The sequence below is a fragment of the Staurois parvus genome, unplaced genomic scaffold, assembly GCF_062004578.1.
Source record: "Staurois parvus isolate SC_StPar_1 unplaced genomic scaffold, SC_StPar_1.0 ptg000544l, whole genome shotgun sequence".
Taxonomy (NCBI): Eukaryota; Metazoa; Chordata; class Amphibia; order Anura; family Ranidae; genus Staurois; species Staurois parvus.
Genome location: NW_028318340.1, coordinates 6,201,462 through 6,212,139, shown reverse-complemented (window position 1 = coordinate 6,212,139; position 10,678 = coordinate 6,201,462).

Sequence of the window (10,678 nt, the reverse complement as noted above, 5' to 3'; positions counted from 1 at the left end):
TATGGGCAGAAATTCCTCTTGTTCTTTTTCAATTTTAATTTGCTTTTTTTATTACTTTATAATGCAGAACACCAGGCAAAAAACATTTTAGTAATTTCTGGTGTATAAAAAAGATATCTTGCTGAGGTGTACACCACGTTCAGATCACTGCTCTTTTCTTTACAATGTATACTTTTCATCATGGCAGATAGTACAGCTTTCACAATACTTATGGCCCACTGTGGATATTAGAGCTGCATCTCTCATATACATTAGTGCTAATGTCATTTATATGCCCCCCCTTGACCATTCACAGAACATCTTGCATTCTGTGAATCATTCAGAACTCTAGGCAATTTCACATTTCCTGGAGTTCTGCTTTAATGCATCATCCAAACTATGTACAGTATATTTCTACACTGTACTTACTAGATAATATAGATCATTTAAATAATACAAGTAAGCTTTTTCAATCTCCTAGCCATATGTCTTTATTAGAGTCCAGACAGTTTTTACATCTGCATGTAAAATTTTCATGTGTATGCAAAATAAAGGCAAGCGGTTTTACATACTTTGAAAGTATTAAATAGATATTAATATTCAATAAAATCGAAGATTCAGCACCACAGGCTGTTCTTTACAACAGAATGAACACCTCTACATCTTCATTTATAATTAATATCAATGCAGATTGAATTAGAATGAATACGAGGTGCCTGACCTTTGTCTGTGCCAAATTAAAGGGAATGGTGTAGATAATGTCAACACTATTATCTTCATAGCTTAATCAGAATTCCCTTTAGAATTCAGTTTATTTTCATTATTTATTGTTTCATACGTTTTTATGTTAAAGCTCAATTTTACCTGTTCATTTTCTCAATTGGGCTATATTTTGATATTGTTTTTTTTTAATCAGAGCACTATCAATAGGAAATAAATAAACACAATGTATACTTATGCAAGTTTGGACATAACTATATTTATCACGTGTACATTTTGGTTGTAATGTTTTAAGGTTACATATGTGATAAATGCCCAGGGCAAGTCACAACTTTGCTCCTGTTTTCGTCATCAGAATATAATTTTTGTTGACCGCTGCAAGGTAACTAGATTAAAACATGACCAAAAACAATTTTTAGTCATTTGCACTGTAAAATTAATTATGTGCAAACCAAACTAAAATGATTAGTTATAGATTCAACCAGGACTCAAGGGTTTTTTATATTTGTTTGTGTTGTACTAACATAGATACTGTAAATAGGCTGATCATCAAAAACAATTTCATGAACGACTTCTTTAATGAAAACATGACAAAACAAAACAAAAAAGCACCACACTCCACAGATCTCATATTATTCCCTAGGATTGGGGGTTATGATGGACCAAATATTGAGATGTATGTAGTCCCATAATAGCCAACACAGCTCTGTATTGTGAAGTTGAACAGATGAAGCCCTCATTGGAGAGATGATCCTTAAATTATGATGCTACACCTTTCAAAGGAAACATATATTGCAGAGGAAAGGTAATATGTACACATAACGTGCAGTCCAGAAGAGGAAATTAATACAGCATCAACCTCCCTCATGCACTGTATAAATAACCCAATGCATCTTAAGGTGAATAATCGAAAAGCCTAAACTGAAGACAATAACTGAATGTAGTTCAGAGGAGGAGGCAAACTGTGCATAAATGTAATGTGAATGATGCTAATCTTCACCCCCCAACCCTCTAGCACCCAATGGGTGAGGGTGCCGTCCCAGGGAGGATTCAAATAGGCAAGACCTCCCTCATACATGTACATGGTCTTCCCAGTGAAAGGCTGTGCAGGTGGGGGCGTTTCAGCACAAACCTAATTATTGGATTAGATCCCAGCACAGCCAGAAACCTGACCACATTGTGTTCTTCTGAGGTCAGTTTCTAATAGGAAAGCAGAGAGACTGGCAGAAACACCAGGGATTTTTTACACAAAGAAAGGGCAAGGAAGAATACAAAGGACACAAAGGAGAACAGGATACGTTTTCACACAAGTCAATGGTACAGCAGGCACATATCAGGAATATGAAATGTTGGCTTTACATATTCTTTAATTTGAAGTTGTTTTGCCATGCATTGTGTTGCTTTGTTTTCTTAACTCTTTTTATTGCAAAAAAGGCACGCTGACAGTAGCACAATGTACATGGAATGCCAGAGCAAACACTTTGACACTGTCAAATAACAATAAAAACAATATGATACGTAAAAAACAAAAGTGCTTCCTGGAATTACTTAATTCACCACAATACTGTACACATGTGACAGCACCATCGCTAGTAACAGTTAAATGAGCCTTCATTCACTATATCTGGTCTCCCACAGTACACACAACATGGAAATGCAATTATCTTACTAAATATAAACTGCTAAATACCTTTTCTCATCAGCAGTTAGAGCAGTCTTGTGATTTCTATCAGTGTAGAGCCGAGCACTGGTTAAAGCTTGTAGGAGTTTTCTTTAGGAAGATGCAGAATCCCTGACAGTGCTGATTGGCCCTGTGCTGATCACTTGCACTCTCCCAAGAGAAAAAAAAACCTCTCTAGCAATACACACCAAACTGCGCATGTGCAGAGTGACTCCACACGATATGTCTTATCAGGAGATAAGAGGGGGATACTGGAAGAAGGGGAGGATCAAAAAAGTCAGGATCAAACAGCGTTTTTACACAATGCAGAGGATTAACCCCTTAGGCTCCACAGTGAGTATAACAAGCATGCTTTACTGCATATACAGACTGATTTTATTGTTGTGGGTTTTTTAAGCAAACTGGACCTCGAGGAGTGGAGCACCTTAAGTTCTAGGAGGCATAGTAAGAGTGGAGGAACACCAAGCATCCCAGACTTTATTTCCTAGGACCCCCACTATGCTCATACATGATTTTTTATAAGACATAACCTGCTTAACAGCTTCTATCCAGTGATGTATAGAGGACAGAATATGCTGGATCCATTTGCTTTGCTTTTTTTCCTCCAAGCAAAGTACTGTGAATACATCTTGAAATTTTGGCTATAGTAGGAAATGGTTAAAAGCCCTATCAGGTGTTTCTTTTTGCTATCTGTGTCCTACCGGAAGGGTTTCCCTTCACTTCCTGCCCTGTCCACACAGCAAGAAATCTCTACAGAGTGTAGGTAACCCTCTCTTAGACAACTGTCACCACACTAAGTGCCACAAAGAAAACAGATTTTGGATTCTTAACGGTGACAATAGACATCAGGATAAAAAGACAAAGGTAAATTTCCCTAGTGGGAGCACAGACACTAATAAAAATTTGAGAGCAGCAATAACCCTTCCCTACTCATTCAAAATTAAACCAAACATTTTGGTGTTAGTTATACTTTAAGAAAAGCCAACTGACAAAGAGCTAGAATTCTCAAATTCTAATCATTACTGAGGTCAAATCTATGTTCGTTTTCAAAAGTACTGATGTGAAAATTAGAAGGAATGAGCTGGTGAAGTTTTCTTTATTGAACAAATTTCTAATGTCAAATATTTCACATAACGCTCCAGGCGAGATCAGGCTCCAAACTCCACAATCACATCTCAGGTACTAGTTCAGCTCGTCTCCACCAAAGCAATCACTTGCATCAGCCACATGAATGCCATACAGTGAGATGCAAAATAATCTTCAATGGATAAGGGGAAAGTGGGAGGTGGAGAGAAAATAACTCTCCCAATCCTTGTATAATGGTTTTACTGGTACCACACCCCTATTGGAATAATTGAGACAAAAACCCTAACCTGAAAAGCTAATGGGGCTTTAAAGGTACCATACCGTATCAGTACAAATGGCGTTAAAACATGAAATTAGTAGATAAAAATGAAAACCTTTTTATTAGGTTACAAAAAACCCCATCGGTGGGAAAAGTTTAGTCAGATATAGATATAAAAAGGCATATAGTCAGACATAGACACAAAAAGGCATATAATTAAAATCAGCAAGGGGTGGCTATAGTAGGTGAGAGTCAATGCCCAAAACGTAGATGGCGTCACGGGCATCGGCAATGGCAAACTACAGCCACTAACTTAGGGCAAGATAGACTCAACTGTACAGATAGTATATGGAATGGTAAATGGTTGTCAGTGGAAATATATACATATACAGACAAAAGACGCCCAACCATAGGACAAAATAGATGTTGATGAAACTAGTAATACAGTCTCCACTTGAAACAATGAAAAATGCTTTGCATTATAGATTCCAACTCATTTCATGGGATGAAACCCACTTCTTCAGGGAAAAAGGGCAAAACATGAGTATCAGTCGATGATATCAGCACACTTTCGTCCTGCTAAAACCAACAATCGGGAACTATTCCTCCTGTTAAAACCAATGATGGGGCAGTATTTACTCCCACTGATGCTGGGACATTTTCTACTCACAATGGCCACAGTCTGCCACCCCCCCCCCTTCCCACTAAAGCCTTAAGGACATTAAACTGGCCCTTTGGTTAAAAAGTTTGGAGACCCCTGTTCTGTCCCATCAAATCCCAATAAAATACATTTACGTTTTTGGTGGTAACATGACAAAATGTGGAAAATTTCAAGGGTTATGAATACTTTTTCAAGGCACTGTTCACACTTCCAGCGCCAAGCGGTTGAGCAAGCAGTCTTTGTTGCACCTTTTTCTTCACCTCCTCTATCCACTTTAATGTCTCTTAATTGATCCCCTAACCATTCTGATAGTGACTGCCCAGTTGACTCAAAGGCCACCCGCAGAAAAGACATTGTCTTCTGATGTATTCTGATGTATATGGGTATGCGATCTCGTTTCGATCACCAGTCAACACACTATTATATATACTGCGTTTGTGTTGCACATCCAACCTATCAGCTCTTTTTTAAGGTTCCCGTGTGGTTTAGAAGTTGAAAGTAGTAATGTGATGAATTAGGGCTTTAAAATAAAACTAAAGGCAAAACCTTTTTTTTAGTTTGGATAGAGTGCAGAGGGATTAGAACCCCTGTCAGGTTTTATTTCTGTCTGTGCACCCATTAGGGAGATCACCCCTTCTATTGGTCCTATTTACCATTAGCATTGAAAGTTAAAGAAAATCTCAAATTTGGGCTATCTCTAGAAAAAAATTAGAGGGGAAATCTTCCAATAGGGACACTGTTCTGGTGACTTGGGGGTCTCCAAGAAAGTTCCTTAACCACTTCACGCCTAAGGGTAAAACAAATCTTAATGACTAAACACAATTTTGCAACTTTGACATGTATTAGTAAAACCGTACATATTATCACAACTACTTTGTGCATCCAGGATTATACCTTGTTTTTTTTCAGGACAAATTGGGCTTTCATTTGGTGGTAAATGGTAATGATTATCTCATGATTTTTTTTATTACCATTATTACCAAAGGAAAACTGGCCCAAAAATAGTAAAAAAAACCCCTTATTTAAATTTAGCTGTATAGTTATTGCTACTACGATAACCTACTACCGTATGACAACCCAAAATAATTTCTCCTGCTCCTGACAATCACAGCGATAACACATATGTGTATGTTAGTTGTTGTCTGTACCTGTAGTACAGCCCAGAAACCATAGTGCGTAATTAGTGGGGGTTTTCATTCTGCCACTAACTGACACTGATACTAATTAAAAATTTAAAAAAATCTGCCCCCCCCCCAAAAAAAAACCTGACCCTGACCTTTGCCCCTGACCCTGAACGTTGTCCCTGACCTTGACCAAGCACTAACACTGGCACAGACCTAAATCAAACCTTCATCTAGGTATTTTTGTTTATGTTTTAATTATTTTTATTTCTTATTTCTTTCTTTTATTTATTTTTTACACACACTTTTTCTCTCAGTGTGTGTCTCTTTCCTCCATTCAAAGAGAGAAAACAAGGGGGGCGGGCTTCACAGTGACTGGTCATTGTGACAGCAAATCAGGCTAACACAGCGATCAGGTGACCCGGAATTGGGAGTTCCGGGTCCCGATCGTTAGAACGGGACCCGGGGCTCCCAATGAAACCCCGTTCTTTGTGCTGGGAGCATGCCATGCGGCGCTCCCAGCAGACAGACAGGTACGCAAATTAGTGGCCCCACAGAAAAAAAAATAGTTCTGTGAGGTCGCTAATTTGCGTGCAGTCGGTGTCAAGGGGTTAATTTGTAGGGATATCCTCTCACTTCCTATCTGGCTATGGGACAGGAAGTGAAGGTAAATCACTGCAATGGGACTTCTATGGCGAAACAAAATCTGATAGGGGATATAACCCTCCCTTGAAAAAAAAAGTTTTGCCTATAGTTCTACTTTAATTCCTCAACCGAAAACAGCACAGCTATAGTTCCTATACAGCTAAAATGCCAATGCTAATGGGGGCTGTGATGGGGAATTGACTCTTCGTGGAATAGTCACATTTTCTAGCAAGTGCAAAGACAAATTGCAAGTGAATAAAAATCAGTGCAATTAGCAATGTTTCTGCTCTGGTAGTGGCACTACTGCCAAGAATTGGGGAAAAATAACCACCAAGATGGGCTAGAAACCTTGAACATGACAGCTAACAGCCATCCTGATAGGTTTCTTATTATTCTGGAGTAAAATTAAAATACTGGAGACTCAGCACCAACAGACAGATGAATAGATTCTGGTCCTGGATTAGAGAATGCCACTAACTATGATGTCACTTTTGTCACTACAATCTCTTTAAAGGGGTAGTTCACCTTCACCTTAACTGCCTATACAGGTAAGGGGCATCTGTGGATAAAAACAAACTGTGTGTCTCTGACTAAAGTTGAATAATGTCCTTGCTATAGGTGTAGGCCATTTATGTACCTAATGAAGCCTGGCTGGAATACTTCCAGGAGCGTTGCTAGGACGTAGCTAACTGAGGCCTAGTCATTACTGCACAACCCCCACCATCGCAGGAGTAAGCTTTTTCTCCAATTCAGACCCCTTCATATGCTCTATGTCTCCCCTGATACAGCAGCTCTGAGCTCAGTGTCTGAGAGCTCACTCCTGTGATGAAGGAGGTGAGCAGTAACATGTAGGCCTCACTTAGCAACATCCTGGGAGTATACCAGTCAGGCTTCATGAGGTACATGGCCTACACCTATAGCAAGGGCATTATTTAATGTCAGTTAGAGCTGCCCAGTTTGTTTTATCCATAGAAACCCCTTACCTGCATAGGCAGTTCTTTAATGAAAGTGAACTATCCCTTTAAATTAGAAAAGATTAGTCTATCTAAATTATAGTGTCTTTCACAGTTGACATAGAACATTACAATCCACAGATCTGCTGACAGATGCAAAACACATCAACATTTAAAGAACTGTCAGCAACTTAAAATAAATTGCAGGTAAAAGCACATAAAAAATATAATATTTTAAATGACGAATTGCAGTGATTTGTATTTACTTACAATATGCCTTTGTTCTTGGTAAACAGTTTGACTATTCCATGAAGAGTCAATTCCCCCACCACGGGGGAGGAATTCTTTCTTGCATATTGTACCCTCAGCACCAAACAGCCTATTCATACTGGAATGTGACATGGACAGATTGCTTAGTGGTCTTCAGCTTGTTCCTGATTATTTATTGCAGGTACTTATACAGCACTGCCAATTTATGCAGAATTTTACATATATATTATACATTTACATCAGTCTCTGCCCTCAAGTAGCTTATATTCTAAAGTCCCTAATTCACATTCATACACCTACTACTAGGCCCAATTTAGGCAGGAGCCAATAACCTACAGCAGCACATCTTTGGAGTGTAGGAGAAAACTAGTGTACCCAGAGGAAACCCACACAGGCACAGGTAGTACTGTACATGAATACTCCATGTAGGTAGTGCCATGGTTGGGATTTGAACCAGCAACCCTAGTGCTAACCAATGTGCTGCCCCAACTTGCCTTTAAACGTTGACTGTTGTGACCTGTGTTTTGGAATCTGCAAAAAGAAGAAAAGCCCCCTCCTCAGCTTGATCTCCACCAAGTATGTGATACCTCCCTACATAACGTTTTATGTAGTTGCTGGGGAAGACAAAGAGGAATACTATAAAGCAGCCTTTTTCAACAAGGGTGCCCTGGCACCTTGGGGTGCCTTGAGGTTTCTTCAGGGGTGCCTTGGTAAAATGCCTAAACATTGTCCAAAAATTGTGTACAAGCCAGAGGTGGATCAAGCCTGCCTTTTAGTTACACAAAGCCACGGGTTTTCATTGTGCACCATTACGACCTTCTAGCCGCCGGCCACAGCTTCCTTGTTTGGCCTTCCCCTGTTCCTCTCGGTCAGTGCTGGGGTCACATTAGCTGAGTGATGGAGAAAAACTTACAGAGAAGAGAAATATTGGAATACTAGTCAGCAACAGTGTGCAAAAGTGTATTTGAATTGGAAGAATAAATCACCTCTGTGGTTGGTTGTTCTACATGTGTGGATGCTGACGCATTATGTAAAACTATTAGAATAGTTTTTTAAATTTTAGAATGGGTGCCTCGGGACTGTCCATCATTTTATAGGGTGCCTTGACTGATAAAAGGTTGAGAAACGCTGCTATATTACTTGAATGAGTCTGCTGGAGTTGCTGACATCACACCTAAGATAATGACACCCAGCAGCAGTCTAAGGGCTTTTGGATGTCTACACAAGGAAGGCTTTTACAATGGTTTTGCACAGAGCAGCCCGATCTTCCTCTTCTGGGGTCCCCCCAGACACTCTCCACTCTTCTGCGAGTGTCCCCATAGCAGGCAGCTTGCTATGGGGGCACTTGTGCAGGCGTGCTCCTTAGCTGGGCTGTGTGTGTCCACCAAAATACACAACATGGATTGGCCCCACCCCCACTCTCTCTTCACTGGTTTTGACTGAGAGCCACAGGAGCCAATGGCTCCTGCTGTCCTCAGAGCCTCTATTGAGACCAGGAAGAGGAGAGAAGGCACAGATAAGAATCTGCGGGAAGCTGATAATGAAAGTTTTTTTTTTACCATAATGCAGAGAATGCATTAAAGTAAAAACCTTTTTACCTTTAGAACCACTTTAAGTAATTTTCCATTTAACTAGTTAATACAAATAGGAAAAAATAATATCTATTGCAAAGGTTAAAGAGGATCTTGTAGTGAAATGCAATGTCTACTTCATATTTTAAGCTCCTTCCCCATCATAAATACATTTTAAAAATGGAAATTGGGGGGGATCGTATTTATACTTACTGCTTGTAAGTGGTGAGTATGCCAAATCTTGCAAGAATATGCTCCAGCAAAGTGCAGGATTGTGTTCTTGCAAGATTTTTAGTACACAACATTACCAAGGATATTGCAAGAAGCAGGATGACATCACCCTCACCTAGGCATGTGGGTGGAAGCCAGGGTAAGGAAAGTACTGTATATGTAATCATTTTTCCCTGCAAGGTATGCTTTAACAAGTAAGTACAATTGATTTATATACATTGAAATGCATGCATTGCATTACCAATACATATGTTAATATATTAGCAGCATGAGCTGTATGGTTAATACCAGCAATGGATTAGTTGCACCTGCTGCCTCTGGCAATTTCCAATACAAGGACCCCTCCCCAGTTTGCTGAGAACATGTTTAGGGTCAGTGTATATTGAAAAATTGAATAAAAGATATATTAAACAAAAAAACAAGTATAAACCAGACTGCCATTAGTGAGCTGTTGCCATCAACGGTATTGCCAGTGTGATTTATAAACTTACATCTAAGATTCTGAAATGTTTCCTTGCAATCTTTTATATTTCTTTTGCTGTGAGGGACAACAGCCCCAGTGCTTCCGGTCTAGTCTTGTCATTAGAGATGAGCGAAGAAATGAAAAATTCGATTCGACTGATTCGGCGAATTCGTGGACAATATTCGATTCGAGTCGAATAAATTCGCTGTGAATTTAACTTAAAAAAGGGTGTTTCTAGGCTTCAGAGAGACTTAATATTAGTGCAGAACACTGTACCTTTAATTTAAATGCCCTTGGAGTCTGCTGGGGAAGAGAAATAATACTGTCTGTCAGTATGACATGCAGATGAGTGCCGTCGATCTTAGAATCACTGCACACTTCACTCCTTTGGCCAGTCACGGGGCCAAAACCAGTGTTTGGAGCCACAGTGTGGCGGTGGAGGCAGCAGCAATGGGAGGCCATACAGCAACCTATGACAAAATGGAAACCAGCAGGAGCGTGAGGAGACCTGAAAGTGGCACATGGCAGAGTGGGAGCAATGGGAGGCGGTACAGGGACCCAGGTCACACTATGGGCCCAGCAGCAGCGTGACCAGGCGGTACGGGGGCCCATGGCCGATATGGGGCTTGGTGGCACCTATGGAAGGCCTGTAATCTGCCAGCAACCTATGACAAAATGGACAACCGCAGGAGTGTGAGGAGATTTCAAAGTGGCACATGGCAGAGTGGAAGCAATGGAAGGCCGTACAGGGACCCAGGTCACACTGTGGGACCAGCATCAGCGTGAACAGGCGGTACGGGGGCCCATGGCCGATTTGACCTCATTCATCCCATAGTCCTGCCGACTCACGAATAGCGTGGCCTCCTCAAAGGGCCTGAGCAAGCGCAGGTGTCACACATGAGCTGCCAATGGCTGACATCTAAGTTACACAGGGAGTACCTTTATCCGCTTTTAACATCAGGAAATCTGTGATGGCCTTTAGCTGTTCGTAAAGGCGGTCTAACATATGTAGGGTTGAATTCCACCTTGTTGCAACGT